The sequence below is a fragment of the Dreissena polymorpha genome, chromosome 1, assembly GCF_020536995.1.
Source record: "Dreissena polymorpha isolate Duluth1 chromosome 1, UMN_Dpol_1.0, whole genome shotgun sequence".
Taxonomy (NCBI): Eukaryota; Metazoa; Mollusca; class Bivalvia; order Myida; family Dreissenidae; genus Dreissena; species Dreissena polymorpha.
The window spans coordinates 14,703,132-14,728,284 of NC_068355.1; the positions used below are offsets into that span (position 1 = coordinate 14,703,132).

The 25,153-nt window shown below is 33.8% G+C and overlaps 1 long non-coding RNA gene across 1 annotated transcript in view; it reads right to left on the minus strand.

Annotated features, from left to right (window-relative positions):
• Nucleotides 1-560: 560 nt before the first annotated feature.
• LOC127872055 (uncharacterized) overlaps nt 561-25,153 on the minus strand; it is a 207,360-nt gene continuing 182,767 nt past the window's right edge. The window contains exon 2 of the long non-coding RNA XR_008045715.1: nt 561-1,143. This is a non-coding gene — a long non-coding RNA (uncharacterized LOC127872055). The remainder of the gene's footprint in view (nt 1,144-25,153) is intronic.

Below are 25,153 nucleotides of genomic sequence, written 5' to 3' on the forward strand. Positions count from 1 at the left end.
TATGCAAATTTAGACTGATTATTCATGTCGCTACTTTCTGGTCATAAAAAAGATGCCAAAATGACGTTATGTTTTGCGTAAAACTTAATGGCGTTGGTTTTTATTGGTCAATAGCGAAATGACGTTATATTTTTGCGCAAATTTCAACGATATACCCATTTGACAGAGATGAAACCGAAACTGAAATTAGACTCATACGCTAGATTAAAAATGATTTTTATGACCCTTACCGTGATATAATTTCAGCTTTAAGATCATTTTGTGTTGTAATTATAAGAATTGAATAGAATGTGTTCTGCATTTCATCGGTGTATGAACTGTCGGGAAAAATACACCTAAATTAGGCGTAATTTTCCCGACAGTTCATACACGGATGAAATTCAGAAAAATGCTATTCAATTCTTAAATGTTAAGGTAGTGCACCTCTAATGGGCACATATCCAAATATAATCTAATTAATTATTTTTTAATCAGCATCATTTCACTGAACTACATGCAAATTTGTAGGTAGGCTTTCCATGCTTTTTAAAAAAATATACCGATTTTTTCAAAACCACCCCCACGCTCGGCTTTTGCCCAGTTTATTTTCACCCCTGGGGTATATAAAAGTTCCATAATTCATTCAAATTTCCAAATATGGGCATGCAGTTGGTGTGTACAGATGCTGTAAAGGTGTTTAAAGTTTAAACAAGATGAAATAAGTATTCTTTTACAGACATTTATTTTTTACAAATTTTTATCTATGGAAGAGCACCATGAAATGTAAGTGATTTCAGCCAAGTAAAAATTGGGTCGGTTAAAAACAAAGTGTCATAAAATTCAAAATAGTATCATTTAAGTCATATTTTAAACTTAGTTTTAATAGAAACACTATATACAGCAAAAATACCAAGAACTAGATAGATTTACCGTTTACTTTTTGAAATAAAAATAAAAATGCAACATGCATGGTTCGTATTTTCAACAGTAAATCACCCAATTTCGCCATAACGTTGTTTTAATTTTAATAATTGAAAAATGTGCATAAAAATTGCAACATATTTAACAATAAATATAGCTTATATGCCATATTAAATCAAATTACGTTAGAAAATAAATAAAACGCGTCGCAAAAAAAGTATACGTCGTCGGCAGGATTCGAACCTGCGCTGGAATATCCCAAAAGATTTCTAGTCTATCGCCTTAACCACTAGGCTACGGCACCTAATAGTAGGCTCTTCAACCTTCGAAGAAATCGCGGGAAATCATTAGAGGTGCACTACCTTAAACACACCGCCCTCCTCCCCGGCAAAACATACACATCTCAACATGTATCTTGTATTGCTTTTAAGCAGCACTGTCTTATTTGTATCGAGTTCAGTATTGCTTTTTAACATAATTGACCAGCATTTTGAATATTAAAGAGACTGTGTTTGCAATAAAAGCTATGTTTTAATTAGTAAACAAGGCATCCATTGTTAACGATTGTAATTTCGATTTCGGTCGTGCGTTGTTTATCGCATATTGAATTAAGAAATTAATCTCGATACTTAGTTTAAACAAAATTTCAATTTCGCTCCGCCGGGAAATTACAGGGAAATAGGTCGGTATGTTAAGCGAGGATGATTATCTAGAAAATAATGAATAACGTAAGGTACCGATTCATTTGTACAGGTAACAACGAATATATCTGTTCATGCAGCAAGCATCCCTCTATCTATTCGTTGTTTATAATTTTACTGTTTATCCATCAATCCATCCCGTTTCCTTTCGTGGCAAAATGTATACAAAATACGTGCTTAACACATGGGAAAACAAAGGCAATGCTGTAGCAAATACAATGACCTACATATTTGGTCAGCATGAAATCTTTGACAAAATCATTTAGTTTAACTTATATTTTAATTCCATTTAATAAGGCACACTGATTCTGTATCAACTGTAAAATAGTGATATTATTATATTATTAGAAGTTCACAAAGAATGTTCATATAACTATACATGTACATATTCATTGATTGCCGCACAGTTCTGTAAAGCTTTTCCACAGTAAGAGTGACTCGTTGTCAAATTGGACCTCGCTCTGGAAAAACAGCGCTGAACACATGTGCGCTGATTGTCGGTGCTGACAAACATGTGTAGTCCATACAAAATCAAAAATTATTGTTTATCCAAAAAAATGTTTCCATAAACATAGAGTTAATTTTGAGAGCACGCTTAAAAATCTAAAATATCCCTGCTATAAAATGGCAGCAAGAAATAAGCATTTAATCAATTGCGAAAATATATTAAAGAATTGAGTATAAAAATGTGCTTTATGCGAATGTGAGTTTCCGACTTTAATCATGGTGTTCTACAAGCAGTGTATATTACCAATGTACCTCAAAACGAGAAACATTTTGTACGTAAATATTAATTAGTATTATATTTGATTGCACTTTCTTTTTTCTGAATACATTTTACTGTGTTCAGATTGCAACGGCTTTTGTAACTACATGTAATACTATTGTTATTATTCACAAACATTATAGATCTAATTATTTTGAATACAATTATGTTTCAGACTATGCAAATACTTTGTTTACAGTAATAGGTCATAAGATATCATTTTTACATTAAAATAAATCTAGGAAAATATGTGTGTAATCTATGTTTGTAAGCATTAATAATATCAATTCGGTATCAAATAAACATCTACAATGTATGACAAAGAAGATGAGAGTTTAACAATACGAATAAAAGCATAATGCATGGGCACGAGCATTCTACAAAGCATAACGTGATGTGTGTTTATTAATTGGTTAATGTAGAAGACGGTAGTATGCGGTTAGGAAAATCTTGACAATTTAAGACAATATCTTCACTCCTGCTTGTATCTCTGGCTTGGTGTGTTATTGACTACTCTATCGGATTTCCAGGGTGAAACAACCCTTGACGTTATCCAACAAGTAATCCGGTTTCCCCTCCTGACAGAAACAATTAACTGTCATATCCACACGCTTTATGGAAATTATTTACATGAGAGTTACTGCGACATGAGGGTTGCCGCGATTGTATGATGTGTATTTAATATTAGGTTAGATATTTAAATTATAATGTATGTAAAGCAATACTTGGCATCTTCTTCTTGAGTAGTTTGTTAACGATGTTTATATTACTAAGAACAGCTTTGAATAGTTTCAATAAAGCCTAATAAAAAGTAACATAATTGGTTATAAAATTAAATCTTTAAAATGAGCGACATGAACAAACTATTTTCGAAAATCTATGTTTAGCATTATATCAAAGTAGATTTATATAACGTTTTCTTGAATATAAATATTTTTCAATCTCGAGAAGCAGTGTTAAAATCAAATTCTACCACGGCACGTGACTTGTTTTCTATATACAAAGAAGAAAAACTACTGTTGGTTATTACCCCGATATACCAACGGTTGTTTAAAGTGACGTCACTTTGATTGTCCGCGCACATTTTATGAATGAAGACGACGTCATTTGAAAGTAATTGTTGTGGTGACGTCACGTTTTCGCGGAAAAGTGGAGGACGTTCGGTTAATATAATTTTCATGTATAACCTTTAAATCGCGGATAACTTATTAATGAAATCGTGTTAGAATCCCGTGGATTATTGCTTAAGTAAATGCATAATCAAACATTACATATAATAATATTGCGTGAACTTAGATAAATAATCAATACCATATTGCTTTGTGGATTTCGTACATGTTGCAGTTTTTTGTTTGGTATGTAACACGCTCGTGACTATGAAACGGTTTACTAAACCGTCCGAATCTCCGTGTCAAAATCTCATATAATGTCAATGATCGACATTTGTATATTTATGTAGAAGTATTCCTTAGCTTAACGTTTTGCCAAATTTTCAGTAAATTACTCGACTCCGATAATGCAGCCATTAATGTGATTGTTTCCCCGAGTTTGAACAACACAAACATTTTGGATACGTGAGTCAATATATACAAGATCTGTCTTATATGTCGAAAAACCAAACTATGCTCTGGTATGTTTTATATATATTTTACCGGACATCGTCAATCTCTAAATCAGTCAAACTAGAAACTCTTGTCAAATGAATATTATCCACCAAAAAATTATCCACCAATTGAATGACATCAAAGAAACCAAACACGACCTTCTGTTTAGGAGACTAACATGGTGTCGTTAAATCATACAAATACATAACCAAAGTACCGGTACTCGGATCTATTGAAAACATTTTCTAACCTCTTGTTGACATCAGTATTCAAATCAGTATTTGCTTGTTATATTATGAAAACACCGCATTACTAAAAAATGTTGTCGCAAAGGAATTCAACAGCAATTAAATGCTCGATTTATCTTAGGTGCTGATTCAAGTTGATTCAATATAATTATTATTTTGTAATGACCGTTTTTGTTGCATATGTATAAGTTATAGCGTTTTGCTATTAAAGCAACATACGCAATGTTTAACCCATTTATGCCTAGTTGACTCTGCCATCCTTTTAAATTGGATCAATGTTTTTAAAAATTAGGGATGTCTAGTTTATGTATTTCTGTATTTAGAATATTTCTTACAGAAATTGGTTTAAGCAAACAGCGCAAACCCTGATGAGACGCCGCATCATGCGGCGTCTCATCTGGGTCTACGCTGTTTGCCAAGGCTTTTTTCTAGACGCTAGGCATAAATGGGTTAATATTGAAGTACTCACAAAACCTTATGTATTACCCTTTGCCCAGTTAAATTCAATTCAGCTTTGAGTTTAATATATCGTATTATTTCAAGAGATACAATTTACGTACTCATCTAGGTTTTGTGAAGTCATACGATTTTAATTATTAATCGGATTAAAACACTAGTTCCTTTCATGCATTTATTTGATTGAATTGAATGGAAACTTACAACAGCAGACAATGTTTGCCCAACAACGGGTAATTCTAGCCTGGAGTCGACCATATATATTAGTTATTGAATAAAATGAGTTGAATAAATACTTAATTATTAAAAGGCGAAAATCCATTACTTTGTCTTGATCAAGTTAAATTTGATTTGCGATTGTAACTTCCGGAAGTAATGAATAACCAACTCGGTGGATGGGATCGTGGGATGTACGTTCAGATGCTCGAACGTGGCTAACAAATAAAAGGTCTTAGATATAACAAAGGTTGTGTAAATAAAAGGCCTCAGATATAACAAAGGTTGTGTAATTCTGATTGATGGGAACGAAAACTAAATTGACAATATACAATTCAGACAAAAAAGTATTTAAGTCACGTAAAAAATGCATTACAGAAGGCATGATAAATTAAAAAGCAGGAAATTTAATATAAAGATTCATAAAAAAAATCGCGGCATTGTGTGGTGTGCTTGTGTGGAGAGACACTGCGCAGTAACCAAGAAACATATCTTGGAAATTTACGTAATGTTGCTGTTTGGCGGTAGGACCTCGTATGTTTTATTATCGGAATAATGAAACTCAGGAAACATTATCGGGGGAGCAATATTTGTTGCCATTATATACTATTTTATTGGAGGGAAGAGATAAATTTCCTATGCAAAACATAAAGCATAACACTCTACATAAATTAATGCTTAAAACTGGGATGGTCGCAGCAAACGTATTTGCAAAATAAAGAAACATGCGCTTCTGAACAGGTAGTCAAGTTAATAAAATCATTAATAATTAATGTTCATTCTTGATTGATAACTATGTGTTTAAAAACAGTTTTCGATGTGTGGTTCCTAAAAGTATTTTGCACGATGTCGTGAACTGTTCAAGTTATTTTGTACATGTGTCACCCAAACTATACAGTACTGTTGTTCATGGAAATGAAAGATATACTTTGATGCCTCAAATACCATTCCCTAATTAGGCTAAAACTTATTTCACTAATTTAAACTAGAAACATTATTGTATTCTAGACTCTAATCTGGCGTCGGTTTGCTGTAACCCAAAATGCCGCGATGTGCATGTTGACCTTGAACATAGACGTACATAATCGTGTACAATATACATTGTAATGCTTCTAAAATACAATTTTCGGGAGCGTTGTAGTATTGGCAATCGAATGTTTCTGCAGTAAATAGATCGAAATGCACTTGTGCCAATATTATATTAATATGTGTAACTAAATAATTTCTAGTAATTGTGTCCGTTGAGGTTTTAATGAAATATAAAATCCCACGTGTCCATCTATTTGTCACCTATTGAAAAAAGACCATTGCCAATTGGGAAGCGAAATAACACAAATGACATAAAGTCATATTTTTAATAAATGCTTTTGTTGATTATTTTGTTGTTATTGTTTGTTAAAAGACTTAGATTGCTTGCACAAAATATAATTGCACGAAGCTCCGGAATAGAAAATATGGCTGAGTTGTAAAGTCGATAGCTTATAAACCTCAAGGTCGAGACAAGGTGGGTTACCTTTTACACTGTTTTCTTTCTTGAACTCTATTATTTTATTATACTAGAGCTCTTTAGTTAGTTCCATTTATGAATTTAAAACATTTAATGGAAAACTTACCGATAATGCAAGAAAAAATGTTAGCAAATCCATTTCATGATTCTTAAACAAAGTCCCATTTAGATTAACAACATGGTACATTTTTAAAATGACAATACCAATGTTTCCCTCGATATCTTTTCAATCCCTGTCTAAGAAAGTAAGCATTAGAGCTTTCAAAATCTTAACACTGTGGATGCATAGTTAATTATTTTTACATCAAAATAACATGATTCTAAACCTGGGTTCCACAATTTATATAAAATATAAACGCCTTTTGTGAAGGAATAACTTTGAGCGTTCTTAATCTAAAATTTAAACATGTGTTTGATGATTATATTTATATTTATATAAAAGTTATCTGATAAAAGAAATAATAATCTATATGGTTAGCTTAAGTAATAAACTGGTACTATATTTCAATTCAAAATAACAAACCCATCGCCCCCACCACCAACCCCCGGCAAAACACAAACTTAGATAACATGTATCTTAAGTTGCTTTTTAGAAGCACTTGGTACCTTTGTTAGTTTAGTTTCGTTCTAAAACTTTATTGACGTTTTTTTTTCGGAAATTTAAGCGATTTCGTTTGCAATTCAAATTATGTTCTCAAACCAGGCATCCATGTGTTACGATTGACATCTCGATTGCGGACGTGCTTGTTTGTCGCATATTGAGTTTAGAATCTTTAAAATTCGATACTTAGTTTGATTGCAATTTCAATTGCCTTCCACCGGTTAATACGTCGGTATGTGTAGCGAGGATTGTTATCTAGAAGAACAAAGTTTTTTAGAGAGCGTATTGATACATAGTCTTCGGTGGGGTATTTTGTGAATTAAATGTGTACAATGGGAATAAACCCTCAGACATAAATGTGATTTGTGTAATTAAATTTGTTAACACGAATCTTTTCATCCAGCAACCATGCCTATGTCAATTCGTCGTTTAACATTCTACTATAAATCAAGCTATCCGTCCCTCTGTCCATCCGTGCCAAACTTTGTACACACTACTGACTTAACACATTGGAAAACAATGACTCACATTTTAACGGCATAAAATAAATTTTACTACTGTTGTTTCTCATTTACTTAAATAAGGCTACAACAAAAATGGCTGAATAATTGTAAAACCAAAAAAGTAGTTATACAAATCGTATTTAACTTAAATAGTGTCTTAAACCAATAAATTAAATAATAACTAATGTTCTCTTTACACATGTTGTCGAAAGATTTTCAAATAAAATTACATTTTGGTGTCGAATGATATCAGCACTTAAAAGTCCATTAACAATATACAGTAACGAATATTTCGTTCAATATTTAGAAAAACAAAGTCAATACACAAACTATCAGTGTTCCTCATAGCAATAAGTCAATAATATAGTCAACATTTTAACGCTAGATGTGGTCTGGTAACATAGATTAAACGATATACAGCATGCCGTTTTTAATGTGTGTGTGTGTGTGTGTATTTTGTGTGCATTTTCGTGTATATTGTGTGACAATATATTCCATGTAAATTTCCAAGGTCGATATCCGAACATTTACGAGCGTTTGTATGTACATGTTCAGATATCGTCCTGAGGGATTCACATTGTGAAACACAAAAATATAAATGCGAGCATTTTGTATCTCGTTAAATCTATGTAACCATACCACTTCTAGGGTTGCGCTTCATTACTAGTTCATTATTTCTGAGTTTACAATAAAGTAACATATCTTATGTTTTACCCACATGTACTTATAAATTAACACTTTCGCTCTCTGGCCACACCATTCTAGTTGTTCTATGGTCTCGCCATGTGAGTGAATGTAAATAGAGTTGTGTTCTGTAAAAACTGGACCACCTGATTGTGGGTAACCATCTGGACCACCTGATTGTGGGTAACCAACTAGACCACCTGATTGTGGGTAACCATAAGCTAACCAGGAACGACACTACGCTTTTATGGAATTGTTCGTGAAAAGGAAGTATCGTCGAAACGAAAAAAAATTTTTGACGGAGAGTGTCGTCCCTAGCTTTTGCGGACTTTATACATTAAGCCCAGTTTTCCCAAAACGAGACTCTTATATTTATGCCTTTCTACAGTTATGTTTTAGTTGTAATGAATACTCAAAATTATTCGCGGTAGTTCAATGAAACAATTGAAGGTTTTGGTGTGGATGCACAGAAAAGAGGCGTCGCACGTCTTGTATTGAACCATCGTAATTAAATAACACTCGAGGAATCGACATGTTGTTGACACACGATACATAACACACAGACACGTTCCGTGAGGGGAAATATGTTATTTCAACCAATAACCGTACTAAATTTACATTCGTCTGACGTTCTTCTATATAGCATTGAACCAATTTTCTAGAACACGCAAACATAGACATGTTGTGCAGGCAAATCATTATTTCTGAACTTACAAATCGGTAAGCGTATTACCGATATGTAAGTGCCTTTCACGGGACACATGTTCGCATCAGAAAATAGTACGTAGAAGTCAATGACATACAGTGCCCATCTCAATCACGCATACTCGTAAGTACGCGTAACATAAGTAATGGAAATATTCTATTTGAAGGACTTTATCTATTTTATTTTTATTTTCCTTATTTCTTTGATGTGCATGCAATGCATGCTTTCTTTTATTATTAATATACAACTTTATATCAAATTCGCAGTTAAAGTTTATATAGGCATATCATCTTTAGCGGAAGTGACGTTATGTTATCGCACATTACATTGCGCGCCAATTTTAGTCTTTGGGACTCGAAAAAATTAAATGAAACCGACGAGTACCGGAAGACCATCGAACAACTTTGGAAGCGCAAACTGAGGACGTTCAAACCATATGGACTAAACACAAAAGACTAAAATTGGCGCGCAATGTAACGTGCGATAATATAACGTCACTTCCGCTAAAGATGATATGCTTATTCACAAATAAACGCCGCTGAAGAAGACCGAGAGGTCGAAAGCTACGGCAAATTTTATAAAAGCGTTTTATTTTATATACACACACACACATATATATATATATATATATATATATATATATATATATATATATATATATATATATATATATATATATATATATATAAATATATATAATAAACAATTACCGCAGTGAGGGTGAATTGGTTTCTGGGAAAACTGGGATTGATGCATGTTTGTGAAGTGTCATCTCATTTAAGCCTGCACAGTCTTCACAGGCTATTCAGGAACAAAAAAATTCCGCTTTTAAATCACTTTTTGCTTCACGTAATTTTAACTGAAAGACAAGCCACGGTTAAGGCGAAAATTGTTTAACGCCATGGAGACATTGGTAAAACGTCTCTTTTACAATTTGCGTCAGGAGCTAAATAAATTACAGGACAAACAGTATTTGTCTTGTACTGGTAAAACGAAATATATTTTAGGGTATGCAGATAACAAAAGTACTTACAAAATATGGTTTATTTGTATAGTCATTTATAAATGAGTATGCGTTCGTGTACTTTATATTTTCATAAGTATTTAGCTATGTCCTAATTCTTGGTACATGACTTACCTTTGTATTAAACAAATCGAAAGGTATGCGCATAATGATTATACGCTCAAACATTTAAAAGTTTAAATATTATTAATAATAATGTAATAATTTTAGTGCATGTATACATGTATATAACCATTAGGGCACCAAGGGTGGAGGACACTTTGCACGCAACCGTAGTAGCCAAGTGAATCATGTATAACTGAGGTCAATTATCCGTTCATTCATTTCTGATGACAGCCCGATTCTAGAAGTGCAGATTTAATTGATGTCACCCTCAATACCTGTAGTCTACAAATATTATCTAACGCATGCGCACTAGCGAATAACCACGATCTACATGTTATTTCTGACATCTATAGTTTAGGTTGTGGTAAATGGATACGAATAATACAATAATAGCTTCGAGTAGTGTACATACATTTACACACATACATGTCTTCAGATAGTCACGATACAATGGTATTGCATACCATCTGAAATCACAAGAAACGGTCGATAATATACTAGTACAAAATGAAATAGAAACGACATAATATTCACACTGATTCTTATCAATTGTAAAAAATAGTAATTGTATAAGTATTGAACAACGAATTTTCATACCAATATACATATTCATTGATTGCTGCACAGTTCTGAATAGCTTTTTCAACAGTAGGAGTGACTCGTTGTCAAATTGGACCTCGCTCTGGAAAAACAGCGCTGAACGCATGTGCGCTGATTGTCGGTGCTGATTAGCATGTGTAGTTCATACAGTTTCGATACAAAATCAAAAATGTGTTGTTAGTCAAAATATTGTTTCCAAAATCGTGTGAGGATTCTAAAAAAATCTAAATTATTCCTGCTATGAAATAACAGCAAGAATTAAGCACTTCATCAATTACAAACATGTATTAAACAATTGAGTATAAAAATGTGCTTTATGCGACTGCGAGTTGCCGATCTTTATCATGTTGTTCTACAAGCAGTGTGTATTGCCAATGATCCTTAAAACGAGACACATGTAGTGCGTCCATTTTAATAAGTATTAATATGGTTACACATTTCTTCGGAAAACATTGTAATGTGTTCTGATTGCAGCGGCTTTTTAACTAATACCATTGTTATTTTTCACAAACATTATTATTAATATGAATATGTTTCAGACTATGCAAATACTTTGTTTACAGTAATAGGTCATAATATATCATTATTACGTATAAATCTAGGAAAATATGTGTGTAATCTTTGTTTGTAAGCATTTATAATATGAATTCGGTATCAAATAAACATATTAACCCGCGATGTGTGTTTATTAATTGGTTAATGGAAAAGACGGTAATATGCGGTTAGGATAATCTTGATAATTTAGGACAATATCTCCACTCCTTTCATCTCTGGCTTGGTTTGTTATTGACTACTCTATCGGATTACCGAGAAGAATCAACGCTGGTTGTTATCAAATAAGTAATCCGGTTTCCCCTCCTGACAGAAACAATTAACTGTCATCAAGACACGCTTTATAGAAATCATTTTCATGAGAGCCACTGCGACATGAGGGCTTCCGAGATGGTATGATCTGTATTAAAATATTAGGTAGGAGATTTAAATTATTATGTATGTGAAGCAATACTTGGTATCTTCTTCTTGAGTAGTTTGTAAATGATGTTTTTATTACCAAGCACTGCTTTGAATAGTTCAATAAAGCTTAATAAGCGATAACATAATTGGTAATAGAATTAAATCTTTTGAGGAAAAAAAATGAAACTCAATGTTTAGTATTATATCAAAGTATATGTATACAACGTTTGCTGTAAATAGTAGTATTTTTAATATAGTGAATCGGTGTTAAAAATCAATATTAAATGCAAGATATACAAATTTCAAGCATTTTATATACACTCGAAACCCGATGGCCAAACTCGTCGGGACCGGCAACAATAGTTCGACCCATTTGGAATTCGAGCCATACGATTTCTATTAAACTTTTGTTTACGAACAAGTCTTTAGTTCATTTTCACCGACAGTTTGAGCGTACACATATTGCTAAAACTCCATACTACTTCGCACTTCTTACTACTTTTCAATAAATAAGTAAATAAGAAACAAATATTTACTTTATACTTAAATGTACCAATATTTTAGAACTGTTAAAATTCAAGTAACAAATATCATTTAGTAAATTATATCAGCACGTTTTAGCGTAGCACATTTTCGAGTAACACAGAGCATACATATAAGAACAAATATGCATCAGCTTTATATACACATCATTTACATATGAGACAACACTACATTTGTTATTTTTTTTTAAGAATGACATTGTGTCTGTCTTTGTTGCGTTCCGATATTTGGAAAATTTAGCCCATATAAAAAGTATCTCTAAATTCTTTGCGCGTCTTATAAATAAGACTAGGTAGCTGTAGTAATTTGTTTGATTGTTCGGTGTTTTTGCAGTCACACTCAACAAGTTTGGGACCTATTTTCAAGTTTCGTTAATTATATTAAATATATAACAAGGATGCTAAGAATCAATATCGCGCGGATTTATTACAAGAGGAAAAATAAAATGCTCAGACGCAACTCTTTGGGGGATAAAAACTTACACAACAACAACACGAAACGTATTTAATATGCAGTTTAATTAGAAATATTTTAAGCGTATTCTCTCGTGCTGTAAACTGCCCTTTGTGAGTCTTAATACCAGCAGAAAATGTTGACTATTAATCCGTAAATGCTGTCTGTAGTTTCGTTTTTAAGGTATTACACATGTGCACCGACATGCGAAAATGGCTCTTATGCCATTCGTAGCCAGCGTTTCTCCAGAACAGACGAGTCGCGTTGTCTTATCAGGAGAAACCCTTTCCGCTATAATGTAACGCAAGTTACGTGGTTTCATAAGCGGACACCTACGCTCCTGACTAGTCTGTGTGAATGCGCTTGCTTGTCTGGAGCAGCGCTGACCATATATGGCATAAGGTTTATTTTCGCATGACGTCAAATTATAGATACAACTGAATTAAATAAAATGCGAAATTCATTTTAGATAACCTAGAACTGAATATGAGCCGTGTTCTGTGAAAAAGGGGTTAAATGCATGTGCGTAAAGTGTTGTCCCAGATTAGGAATGTTAAATTATCTTTATAATTTCGATTGTGCTTGCTTTAGTTAGCTGCAATTTCGTCTATGTTTTACTCAGAAATAGTTCTTTTTAAAACACATGTTTGATTTTAAGATGTTATCCCTCACTCGAGATTGTGTCTAAAAATGAATGACTTCACTTTTAATTTTTCTTTCACCATCAAAGTCATGAATGCAATAGTCTGATCGGCCGACTTTTGTTTGAGTTGAATTCAAACTAACACGTACTGGCTACCCACCCATTGCAACGGCCATTTTCTTTCAATAAAACGAGAAAGCACAAAGTTTTATTTAGTTTTATGTTTGTTTCAATATTCTCATCAATTGAATGATCAAATTATTGCGCAATATCCACGATATTGAAAAAAATATCTTATAATCCAAAGTATCATAATAATGCGCTAGCCTTTCGGCTTCAAATCAACAAAGTACATAATAGGACAAGTATTTGATTTTTTATAGTTTTGTTTTGTTTAACAGCGTCATTCTTAAAATTGCAAAATATAGAAGAACTGAAATAGCAAAGAGACTAAACACTTTTTTTTAAATATTTTGTTTGAGCAACGCCTTGAGAAAATGAGGTTTAATGCATGTGCATCACGTGTTGCCCCAGATTTGCATGTGCAGTGAGCACATGCTCATCATGGGCAACTATATCCGCTATAATGATATGGTCTTTTTGTTTAAAAGAAGTTTCTTATTATGAAAAATCCATATAAGCAACAAAGGATTGTCCTAATGAGTATGTAAGGAATGCACGGGTTACTGTTGGACGAAGTGTAACACACGGCCACTCAACCCCGTTTTACAAAAGCGAGGTGATTTAGGAAACATCAGGCTTTCTAAAAGGTCTTTTATGACATAGGATCAAAAGTTCGAAATTACGATTTTAACCACAATCGGCTCCTTTACAACATGGTTTGAATGGGAAATACTTGCGAGAAATAGCGCATTTGTAAGTGGTGTCGGTTATTACTAGTATGCGTCACATCCGATTATATGAGCCTCGTTCTGAGAAAACTGGGCTTAATGCATGTGCGTAAAGTGTCATCCCAGATTAGCCTGTGCAGTCCGCACAGGCTAATCAGGGACGACACTTTACGCATAAACTTGACTTTTGGTAAGTAGGGACGTCTTTGAAACATAAAAAAACAAAAAAGCGGAAAGTGTCGTCCCTGATTAGCCTGTGCGGACTGCACAGACTAATATGGGACGACACTTTATGCACATGCATTAAGCCCAGTTTTCTCAGAACGCGGCTCATATACTTCTGCGCAATAAATTAAGACAAGATAACGACACATTTATATATACACATGACAGTCTACTTATTGCTAGGCACATTAAATAATGATTATCTTACTATTATCGTACCATAAACATATTACTCATGAACAAGAATGTTACCTTTTGACTCTTTACTTGAGCACTATAACTGTCTCCGACGCTGTTTCCGGGCAAGTTCAGGTCAAAGAGTTCTAATCGTGATACATGGAAACTCGAAAGAATTTCAACTGTATACGAAATTGTTAATATCGGAGTTAAGGGCTGGTGTTTTAAATTGCAATTTTGGTGATTTTTTTGACGTACATATGACAGCAGTCATTACAAAGTCGTACATGAGCATTTCCAACCCTAAGCGCTCGTTGGAAGGGGCGTCAACACTTCTTATTTCTGAGAGGTTGATTCCCAGTTCTATCAGTTTTCTATAAATATTTAGTACATGTATTTGGTATTTATTAAGTTACGCGAGTAGTGTTTCACGTACCCGCCTTCGCCGGAAAGTTGCAAGTTGACAGCTAATCTCTAAAAATGGTCGAAATAACTGATAACATTATAACCTTAAACATGGATGACCAGTTTTGTTAAACTTGTAATGAAATTATGGACACACTGAATGGATTTCTGGTTTAGACGCAGCTTGTTCAAACAATTGGTTCAGGTATTTTCTGCGGTTGAAATCATTGATTTGTTCATCCTGTCTTCCCAGGGTCTACCCATGTACTAAAAGGTTATACATACAGGTTCTCTTGATACATACCGGCTTTATTTATGAATACTAATTTATTTTTCGGCGTCAATGTCTAAGATGAGTTCTGGCCTTGATTTTCTAAGATGCAGAAGAAGTTAAATGCCCAAAAAAGAATCGCAACAATTGTTTAATTTTAGAGAATGCAAACTTACAACAATGGGTTAATGTCCAATAATGTTCACACATATGCCGCATTTTTCTGGGGCTCAAATTTGCATACATGTATAATCATTGACCCGCGTTGTTTCAACAAAGTTGTGAATATATTTTTGAAAAGCAACAATAGCAACTCACAACAACACTGGAGCTGAAGGAAAAAAAGTACATAAGTAGTTGCTGAGTTTCCTTTACGGAATGTTTTACTCATTCACATAATTAAATAACTAATTTCTTTAACCTATACATGTGCTCTATATCTTCTAATAATATCTACGCCCACTTCACGTACTTACTCAACTATGTCTGATATTGAAACTGTTCTGAACCATGACAGTACAAGTTTTACATAGCTGGGCAAAACAATGGCTTGTAGATTTTCATCCACATACAATCATGGCTTTATTATTTTCATCACACAATGCTATTGCCCAACCACATCTTTTATTCAATAATCTACCGGTGAATTATGAAGAAAAAATACATAAACACCGTGGTCTTACATTCAGCCCAAACGGTGAATGGCACGATCATATCTTCAAAATATTAAAATCGTCATCACAATACTTGGAATTATGAGACAAGTTATATACGTGGTACCTAGAAAAATATTAAATCAAATTTATATTTCCAACCTTCGGCCACTATCTGAATGTGCATTTGTTGCTGTGCGCTTTACGAAAAAGAAATATTAACCCATTTATGCCTAGCGTCTAGAAAAAAGGCCCTGGCAATAAGCGTAGACCCAGAAGAGACGCCGCATGACGCGGTGTCTCATCTGGGTTTGCGCTGTTTGCCAGGGCCTTTTTTCCGTAAGAAATATTCTAAATATAGAAATAAATATACTAGACATCCCTAATTTTGCAAATAAATTGATCCAATTTAGAAGAATGGGAGAGTCCACTAGGCATAAATACAAAACAAAATGATGCGGCAAGAGTAGTCACTGGTCTCTCAAAATATGTTTCTTTATCTAAAAGGTATTCAAAAACTGGCACAGTTTGGCCGAGCGTAGGAAGTATTTGACCTTATAACATATGTACAAAATACACAATGGCTTATGTCCAGATACCTTACGACATTTGCTACCAGTACATTTTCTTCAACAATCTTCGAGAACCCCGAGGAACGCAAATGATTATGGAACCATTACTAGAAGAACGGAACTTTACTCACGCTCATTCTTCCATTCGGCTATCGACCTATGGAACAACTTGCCTAGTGACATAAGTGTGTCCGATTCCCTATCAAGATTTAAAAGCACATTTAAACAATTACTGCTACCAAGTGGCGAAACTACATTGTATTATCATACTGGTGATTGAACATCTTCTATTTTTACATGCTCGACTGTTGCTGCAGCCACTTGAAGTTGCAAATGTTCATCAATCACTTAGAACCTTCACCTTTATGGGTTTGCGGAGAAGTTGAATCTGTGTATCACTTCTTCTGTATGTGTCCACGTATTTCTGTACCACGTAGAACTATTTTCGAAACCCTACACGCAATAGAACATACATGCTGTAATACGATACTATTTTGTAATAATATGTTTGATAATGACAACAACTGCTTCAATTTTTAAGAGATTAATTAAGACGACACATATTTACATAATGTTGTTGTAGCACAAAGTTTGTATCTTTCTGGTGAATACTTCACTCATGTACGTACTGTATGTAAAACAAGAAACACTAAGTGCTGTATTACTCAAACATGTAATACATTGTGCATGCGTTTGCGTGTTTTAGAAAATTGCTTTCTGCTATCTAGGACAATTGATGCATGCGAAATAATCATTGTTATTTGTGCAAATAACAGCAATCCCAACAGAAAGTCTTCTGTGTGTTTTGTATCGTGTGGCAACAACATGACAATTCATCAAATGATATTTAATTAAGAATGTTCCAAGAAATAAATGCGTCGTCTCTTTTCGGAACCTCTACCATGGACCACACAATTATTTCGTGTACTGTGCATTTCTCTCAAATGTTTTTAAGGTGTTAACGTATGTATCTTTTCATAATGTTGTTTAAGGTCTTAAAATTGTTGTTAAGAGATTGATGTGTTATTTAAATTCAAACTCTGTGACGAAGTGTGTGTACATATTAAAACTGACATATGCGTAATAACCATCGTTTATACGAGCCTCGTTCTGGGAAAACTGGGATTAATGCATTGGTTAAAAGAGACTTCTTTTAAACGAACTGTTACAAACAAGCGGAACACCATGGCCAATCCCGGACAACATTTAACGCGTAGGAGTTCAGCCAAGTGTTCACAGAATGCGGATCATTAATTCTATTTTCATTCATGTCAAGGGCAAAACCATAAAACAACGTGTGTTCGATGAACAGAGTGTGACAGTGCGGATGTTTAGCTACAAATTCGCAGTTCGTGCTAGGTTCTAATTGAAATCCCGAGAAAATGGAGATCTTATCTTCTAATGAATTATGAGAAAGGCAATGCTTACTTCCAAAAAGGCCACGTAAGTTTACGTGAAGTATGCATCGATGAAGACTAGTGTGCAATAGTCAAAGTTGAAACATATGTTGTCGTTTACTGTATTATTAATAAAAATGTGTCTTGTTCTGAGAAAACTGGGCTTAATTCATGTACGTAAAGTGTCGTACCAGATTAGCCTGTGCAGTCCGCACAGGCTAATCAGGGACGACACTTTCCGCTTTTATGGTATTTTTAGTTTCAATGAAGCTCCTCCTTACCGAAAATCAAGTTTATGCGTAAAGTGTCGTCCCTGATTAGCCTGTGCGGACTGCACAGGCTAATCTGGGACGACACTTTACGCACATGAATTAAGCCCAGTTTTCTGAGAACAAGACACATATATCTTACATAAGTTAACTCCAGATGTACACATGACCGTCGAGTATTCTACAATATTTGAAGCGTGCACGTATCCTTTTAGAAATGGATATTATCTATATGACCTCGAAACAATAGTTAATTATACAATAATTAAAATAATTATAAACCTCCCATGCCATACACTTATTTTTTATCTTATATGGAAGATACTAAAATGTTTTTTTACATCAGCAAATAATACGCTTCGAAATAACCAAAAATTGTACTGAACCGCTTTAGCTATTAATGTTTATCGTGTTCAACCATTAACCAACAGAACCGCTTCGCTTTGCAACGACATGACAGGCATGATTACATGCAATGTAACTCCCATGTGTAACTAATGCAAGCACAATCACGTGGAACACACATCGGAACACACGCTATCAATGTTGACATTGATATTGATAAAGTCCCTGTCATGTATACAGTTCTTCGCGACAAAGCAACTTGATTGCACGACGCTCATCAGGTTTCGAATTGCAATAAATATTTATATCATTATCGAGATTATTATTAACTTGTCTGACTCATGCCAGCGAGTGCAGTGCAACCAAAAGGGAGGAATGCAAACCGCGCAGCTTTGTCGTTCCATGCTCTCACGTACAATGTCTGCCATCGAAAGACAACTCTACCATAGTTGGAACTAACTGTTTGTTTAAGTATTATATTATGAAAAGTATTATCATTTTCTATTTATGTTTAAGTTAAGATTCATAGTAAAAATAAATTACCAAAATAAAACAGATTAAAAATAACAACGGTAAAATTATTGTACCACGTGGCTAGGCTATGTTAGTTATGAAGGCAGGGATTTGAGTTTAAAGTTTAGTTAATAAAATAATTGGTTGTTCAGAATATTGGATTTGACTAACTCGATCATCCTAATTTATGCCCTACCAATTTTAGTTATTTGTAACTTGACAGGAATGTGCCATATTGGAATAGCAATATGTTAAATGCTACTAAATATGATAAATATATAATGTATAAAAAAAACTGATTAAAAGGATCTTTACTCATCATTTTTGTGTGCATTTTATGATGCAGATGTTCAAGTACTAACTAATACCGGCACCAAGTTGTTATTTAATTTGAAAATCTTATGACAACTAAAAGGAGCGTAGGTTTAAGAATTTATTTTATGCGTAAAAGACACTGTTTAAATCAAATTACAATGGTTTTGCTATCATATTGTTTTCTCATTTTAGCAGCCATTTTATAGGTCTTATTTAAAGAAGATATGAACAATTAGTGGAATTACTTCCATATGTTATAGATATTATGCCGAACAAAACCCGTATGAATCTTCTTACTTTGCTAAATAGCATTTACACTGTTTTCCCATATGTTAAGTCAGTATTTTTTAAATATATATTTTGAACCTGTTATTTGCTACTTTATTTTCGGCAACTGATTTTTCCTGGATTTATCATGTATTTAGTTTAAGTATAATGCCTTAAATGGTCAATTGTATTCATCCAACTTAAAGATTGACGTGGGAGAGAATCTGTAACGACGGATGGATACAGGGAAGGATTGCTGGATGAACAGATATATTAGGTTTAGTGGTTGCCTGTTATCCTAGGGCCGGTAGATTTAAGCGCAGGAAACTCAATTTCAAAAGTTGGTGACAATTGGGCTAAAAGCAGGGAAACTAGCTTTTTCAAAGCTCGAAACGACTCAATCCAATTAAACACAGAATACAAATTGGCGACTGTGGATGAATTAGGCCTAGGAAATGATTCAATTGCGACTCACAACAAGACATGATGCATTAAAAGTCGGTCATGTCGGCAAAATTGTTGCTCAATAATTTAAAGAAAATAAATAAAGTATTAGATACACATAACACAACATGTACATGCTTTTAGGATTGTTATTCTTAAACAAGGCAACCTAAATTCTAAAGACGGTTGCCAGTGCAGCAACCAATTTCGAAAAAAAAGTGAAATAGTTTTGTTATTTTGTCTATGTTATCTCTAGGCCACAACAAATTGAAGAGTTGTTCTACGGATTTTTGCTTCCAAAAAATGGAACGAGCGAGCGAAATAAAAATAAAATTATTTTTATTCTATTTTTTGTGAAATCACAGGCGAGCGAAAAGCGAAAAATGAAAATGCATATACTGTCTATGTAAATTGATATATTTTGCCAAAAAAAATGCATGATATCTTCAAAATACCAGTACAAGATCATTTAGTAGTAATAATTGAGTTTAAGCCCCTATCAAATGTTTGTAAAAATCAATAAAAAAAATCTCCAATAGCTGTTCTGCTTACTCTCACCAGGTAGTGATAACTTGAATTTAACATGGTACACTGTAGTTTTCTTAAATCAAAGTTAAATTAACAGGGCTATAGATGACAAGCGTATTTGCGTTATTATGCAATTAAAATAACAAAAACGTAATTAAATTTAAAATGAAGCGTACAAAAATGCAATTACAAATTTAATAACGTAATTCCCGTAAAAAACCTTGCGTCACGAAACGCAATTGCATTCTTACAAACACCGGGCGTATTCTTTAGACTGGTTATTTTCCTTACAAAAATGTAGCGGATAGTTTATGTGCGTCACTGTATTTGTGATTTGAGTTAAATAAAGGTAATGTTGTTGTTGCAGCGATTTTCACGAACTCGGTCTTATTCAACGCGAATATGAATGAACTTTGATCAGAAATTTAGTAATTGTTTGTTGTTATGTACAGGCACCTTTTTGAATTCCATTTGTATAAATAATATGGTAACCTTAGTATATATTTATTCTATTATATATATCATCCCATAAATTACCCAATTGAGTCCAAAACCCGGGGTTGAAAAACCCAACTAAGCTCTAAACTAGGGTTGAAACTTTTGCTAAAACTCTATTGAATTTACAAAACCCCTATTGTTGTCAAAAACAGGGGTTGATTACCCAATATACCGCAAAAGTTATCTATAGCACTGTTAGTTATATAATAACCTCAGTTTTCTGTCAATGATGGTTAAATAACTTGAAATAATAAATAACACAATAAATATCAAGCATAAGCAGTGATTTTTCTTCGCGTCATACTTTACAGCCTGTGCCTTTTTCATAAAGTGCGATAAACCATGAAATTAAAAGTTTTGTATTTTAATATAAAAAAGTCAATCAAATCCCAGTAAAGTTGTTTAGGCCCAGAAAGTTTCTTCACTTTCTTACTTATGTTAAATTCATGTTTTTGATGCATAATGTACACCTCGGACTTAGATATCAACAGTTTTAACTAGGAGATAGGTGGCTCATACAATTTATATTATACTCGACATTTTTTTTTCCAGTTCAACGGCGACACTCATTTGCATGTTAATTTTTTATTATTTAACTTAATCAATACCAACAAGTTTATTGCAGATTTTTACCAATTGTACGCATACCGGTCACATTTCACATCCTGACGTAGATGCGGTTGAAATATCAAATTACTTAAATCATCTGTGATGCAATGACTCATTGCCCCGGGCAAAATTAACATTCCATTTGTGTCTTTGGCCAACATGACAAGACAGACGAACGCTGCCATTTTTTTTTACAATAAACCACTCTCATAACGCAAAGCGTTATAGCAGTCTATGTCGTAAAATACATAGGCTAAATTAAACTAAATCATTTAATAAATAAGTGCGCAGCAAATTGGTTGCTGCAGGCGCAAAATATAAACAAAAACTATTTTTATTTCGTTTTAAGATTTTAAGGTGCGGAAAATCCGTCGAACATTTAATCAATTTAAAACAGTGCACCCACATTTCGACCTGTGCTTTAAGACACACTCTTTATTAATTTAAATGGGTTGTATTCATTTCAAACTTGCGATATAAAAAGCTATAACATTATTTTGAAAACTGAGTTGCGTCTACGATTATGCAATTGCGAACAACTCCGGTGCCTTCAGCGCTTTGATTAATGTGTGTCAAAAGCTAGACAAATACCATTTTAAAGTCCATTGAAAGTCCAACAGAAACTATTCCAAGAAGTAATTTAGTTACACATGTGCGCAGATTGCTCGCTTTACAGCTGAAACAATATACTGTAATAGCTTCATCTGTCAAAGTTAAAACGATGCCCATAATTGTATTTGAAAAACATTACAGTGTCTACGTTACAATATTATTTTCATTTATTTTCCAGTTTAGCATACCCATCTTGGCATTTAGGGCTAAAGCGAACCGACGCCACGCTGGAATGCAGAATTCGTTTTTGCTTTTCTCAATTAGTACTTTACTTGAGTGTTTAGAATTTTCAGCGTTGTTCGAATTCCGAGCATTGAAGTATACGGTAGCCTGCATTTGAATTCAAAACATGAACTTTATTGCTTCAATTAACAATATCGTGAAAAAAGTATTGGATACCAACTCTGTTGACACTGTTAAATACATGTAATATCTGTCATTACTGAACATTATTTATTCATAATTTATATTATATCACTATATAATTTATGTTATATTACTATATGGTAGCGCAAAATATTTTCTGCGTTATCTCAAGCTTTAATACTATATGAGCCGTGCTCTGCGAAAAAGGGTTTTAATGCGTGTGCGTAAAGTGTCGTTCCAGATTAGCCTGTGCAGTCCGTACTGGCCAATCAGGAACGACACTTTCTGCTTTTATGTTATTTTTCGTTTTAAGAAAGTCTCTTCTTGGCAAAATCAAGTTTAGTAGGAAAGTGTCGTCCGTGATAAGCCTGTGCCAACATGCATTATACCCCCCTTTTTTCACAGAGTACCGCTCACATTTATGTTTAATAATAGTATGCATGTTTTGTATGTATTGGCCTGGCAATAGGTCACTTGCCTCCAATAAAATTTTTTAAATAAATGTTTTTGGACTTTCAATAGTCATATTTTTAAACATTCGAGGTTCTTCCGAGTCACAGCAGCATTATATGAGTTGCCGGAATAGGTCCCTTCATTTCTCCGTTATTTTGATAACTCACCGAAAGTTGTGGCAATTTTTAGATCATGGCTGGATTTTCCTGCATTTGCTTACTTAATGTGTGCATTGATAATTAAAGAGTCAAAGTTGTTTTGTCCAAAGTGCTTGCAGTCTATACATTGTTCGTTTTCTTTTCTCAATGTTGAACAACCTTTGTAATTTCTGAATAAGAGATCTGGTTAAGTTACGCATTATAGTCCACAAGAGAGTTAATAAAACCATCTTAAGAGTTTTCTTATAGACAACCATCATATGCACAATTGACGTGGAAATGGAAGTTGCTAAATATTCAAGTGTTCAATTTGCATAGATCAGCACATGTAAATGTACCGTGTAACTTAACACAAACATTCAAACTTAAAAATACATTTTCTAAAGCATGTCCTGCTGTAAATTGTTGAGAAGATGTATTTATAAAACATTTAGAAGGAAATGTGAAATGATGTTATGGATATATTGAATGCGGGTCCTCTGTGACCAGTTTTTCCAAAAGGATAATACATCTCGTGTCATATTATTTCCGTTTCCATGGAAAAGGCTAATTCCCTGTTGAAACACCGGTCCCTTGACACAAGAGAATCTTCTGAAGAAAAGCAGATCTGAAATCAATCAGCCTTTCTAAGAAAACGCAGTTCTACGGTTAACTGTAATACCGTTTATGGATGGTGAAATGATGTTTAAATGTGACTTAAAAATGTATGATGTATTTCGAATGCGAAATAAATTTTGTGTCGAAATTCAAACATTATCAATAAATATTTGCGCGCGCGCGCGCGCGAGAGAGAGAGAGAGAGAGAGAGAGAGAGAGAGAGAGAGAGAGAGAGAGAGAGAGAGAGAGAGAGAGAGAGAGAGAGAGAGAGAGAGAGAGAGAGAGAGAGAGAGAGAGAGAGAGAGAGAGAGAGAGAGAGAGAGAGAGAGAGAGTGGCGATGTTCCCACCATTTAGCCAACACTATTTAACTTGAGGGAGTCTTGCTACTAAGTATAATTCTTGCTGTTTCGAATTACATAACCGGTTTTGTATGATATTGAGACGTCAACTCAGCGACTAAGTAAACACTCAGTTGCAGCTATTAAAAAGTAATATTGCAGCTAATGGGTATTCGGCTATTTAAAGGGGCTATTTCACAGATTTTGGCATGTATTGAAGTTTGTCATTAAGTGCTAAATGTAAACAATAGGGTCTAAAAAGCTCCATTAAAAACAACAATAAACTTAAAGAAAGAAAAGAAGCAACCCTCAACGGGACTCGACCTCTGGAGCCCTGGGGTAAAAGTATGCTTAGACATTTCGGCCTCCATGCTCATACCACGAGTGAGGTTTTTTATACTTGTATAAGTAATCCACACACATTATAACGACAACATCAAAACTCTTCAAATTATTCAATCATTTCGCATTTCAACGCTTTATAATTTTAAGGTTCTAATATCGTCAAAAGATGCAAATAATGGATATTTTATAGCATGGTAAATGGTCAGCATTACTGTGTCCTCACAAATATCATAATTACAACGAAACTTCGCGAATCTGAAACAATTCTTTTTATTTTATCAATTTACAAAAACGTGAAAATGCCCCTTTAAAATGATTGTGCAAATATCCTTTTTTAGCGAAACAGCCCTAATGGCGTTGAGTCATAGATACAATACATGGTCGTTTATATGCAATCATTATTAAAAATGGATGCCTTAATAACACGTTGCAAATGCGAAATGATTGCATTATTTGGAGTTCTTCTATCATTGCCATTATTCGGTGACATAACGTGGTTTGCTTACACAAAGTAAGACATTACCAACGTTACAGGATGGTCTAGTGGTCGAGGCGATAGCTTTTTAATCCTAGAGTCATTGGTTTGGTCTGAGCACTATGGGTATTTTTTCAAAGTTTTTCATCATTTCTCACCTTCTAATATTGCATAACATGTAGAATACCGATATTTGTATTCATCAGTTGAAAGTATAACATGACGAACATTAAACTGTTAACACGTCCCTTTAAT